The following is a 397-nucleotide window of genomic DNA, read 5'->3' on the forward strand; positions in this document are numbered from 1 at the left end:
CAAAAAAAAAACTCATTGTGCGGCGGTAGCGGCAGCCATCTTTTATCAAATCATCGCAAACATTTTTATTCATTAGATAATGTCGGTGAGTCCACACAAACAACTCGAGATGGGACGTGAGCATTTTCATTTCTATTTGATAATTACAACAACAACAAAAAAAAAATAATGATAAAGGAAGGGCAGCCCGGTCGTCGAGTGGTTAGTGCATCGACCTCACAGTGCCTGCGTGGGTTTGCTCCGGGTACTCCGATTTCCTCCCACATTCCAAAAACATGCTTGGCGGGCTGATTGAACACTCCAAATTGTCCCGCGGTGTGAGTGAGCGTGGATGGTTGATCGTCTGTGCTTGCCCTGCGATGGGCAGGCAAGCGGTTCAGGGTGTCCCCCGCCTACT

Source organism: Hippocampus comes, unplaced genomic scaffold (genome assembly GCF_001891065.2).
Source record: "Hippocampus comes isolate QL1 unplaced genomic scaffold, H_comes_QL1_v1.1 scaffold21, whole genome shotgun sequence".
Taxonomy (NCBI): Eukaryota; Metazoa; Chordata; class Actinopteri; order Syngnathiformes; family Syngnathidae; genus Hippocampus; species Hippocampus comes.